We start from the raw sequence: 1,952 nt of genomic DNA, 5'->3' as shown, positions 1-1,952 counted from the left end.
ATAAATAAATAAATAAATAAATAAATAAATAAAATAAAGTGGAAATTTGATTTTTTCCCTGACAATCCTGAGGTTATCATGAGTTACAAAGTGTAAAAGTACACACCCATGACAGACCACTTAAGGAGCCTGAGGATATTAACACTGAGGCCTGCAAGGACTGTTGCCAGTCAGTGGTGGGTTCTTCTGTGCAGCTGGAGAAATCACAAATTGGCAAAGTGCAGCTCCACTGGTGGCTCTGGTCTTCACACTTGATCTTAGCCAAAAGGCCAAGAATTGATGTGGCTCTGGTCTTTAAGAACCTCTAGCAGCTCCTCAGCAGCCTAGGCTACACTGCTGTCTCTCTGGAGCTCTCTACCAGCCTACCAGTCTCCACCAACTGTCACTGTTTGCTACCAGCTGCCTAGGCTGGTCACTGCTGCTGGTTGGCACCGTGGGTCATTACTGATACTGGTCCAGGCCTGTCATCACTGGTGAAAGCTGCTGGTCTCTGCCACTCATCTTTGCTGGGGATGTTTCAGCATTTTATCTTTTTGGAACTGTTCTAGACATTTAAGAAACATGTATTATTTCATTTTAACTTAGCAAAGCTTTAGGACTGCATGTTTTTGAAAAAAAAAACCCTCACCTATTTGGTCGCAGAAACTGTTCACATTGTGCATGAACATTGAGAATAATATGGAGTGCTAGAGAGAAGCCCACAGAGATCTTGCTCCTGCTTCTCAGACATGGGATTGGGGGATATATTGCCCTGGGCACTTCCTTTAGTGCCTCTAAGACTGAACCTTTCTTAAAAACAAAGGCTTTAGGGACCGGGGAGATGGCTCAGTAGAATAAGCACTTCCCTGGCAAGCGCAAAGGTCTCAGTTCAATCCCTGGTTCTGCCAAAAAAATAAAAAGCCAGGCTAGCCCTGTCGTGCTCAAACGCAGCCTCCTCCAGCAGCTGCCCCAGTCACTGACATCCAAAGTGATCTCTCTTTGCATGCTGTTCCTTCTCAGCTTAAGCAGCTCAGTCTGGTAGAGATTTAGAAAAGTAAATTAGTAAGCACAAGGTGCAGCAGCATTAGGAGAGGGTGACTAAGAGTTGGTGCCCAGGAAAAAGAAGGGAGGGGTTCCTAGGAATAGACTGGCATGCGGGAAGGCAGGAAGTGTCAAACAAAGACTTGCTCCCAGGAAGTATGAAACCAGGTGAGGCGGAGAGCAGGCTGCAGACTGCAGGAATTAACTCTGAAGAGGTGGTCAGGTGGGCCAGTGGGTCGGGCCAGAGTTTGGATTTCATCCTCAAACTACAGAATTTTAAGCAGAGGAACAGCATGATTAGATTTTTATTTTATTATCTTTATTGCTTCTGTTTAGAATTATAAAGGTTGCATAAGCTTTTTTTAAGGTAGCAATGCTGAAAATGGGCTCTTTGAGAGCAGCAGTGTTGAGGCTGAATTGACAGTGGAAGAACAAAGTCAGGAGACTTCTAGAGACCTAGGAAAAAAAAAAGGTGGGACAGAAAAGAGAAACCGCAAAGCAGCTGCATATACCTAATTAGTTAACGGTTCGGTTTGTGGAGGCAGCAAAGGAGAGATGGGGAAGGGATGGTGCACAGTTAGCGACTAAACCCTGACCTCAAGGTACCTACCTCAGAAAAGCCCCTCCTACAGGCCTATCTACTCAATTCTCTTTTGGTACAGGAATCAAACTCATGACCCCGCGCATGCCCAACAGGGACTGTGCCACTGAACTATACTCCTGGCCGTTTACTCTTTCTTAGCATTTGAGCAACAAGGTAGTATTTTTAATTTTTTAATTTTTTTTATTTTTCCTCAGGTTGCCTTAAGGGCAGGTCTGGGGATTTAAACACAGCCTATCCTGTGCCTGACTGCGTTTGCATAAGCAAGCGCTTAAACAACTGAGCTAACCGGCAGGCCCCAGTATTTTTAAATTTTATTTACGCGCGCGCG

This window comes from Octodon degus, unplaced genomic scaffold (assembly GCF_000260255.1).
Source record: "Octodon degus isolate 3935 unplaced genomic scaffold, OctDeg1.0 scaffold00140, whole genome shotgun sequence".
Taxonomy (NCBI): domain Eukaryota; kingdom Metazoa; phylum Chordata; class Mammalia; order Rodentia; family Octodontidae; genus Octodon; species Octodon degus.
This window is presented reverse-complemented; position numbering follows the sequence as displayed.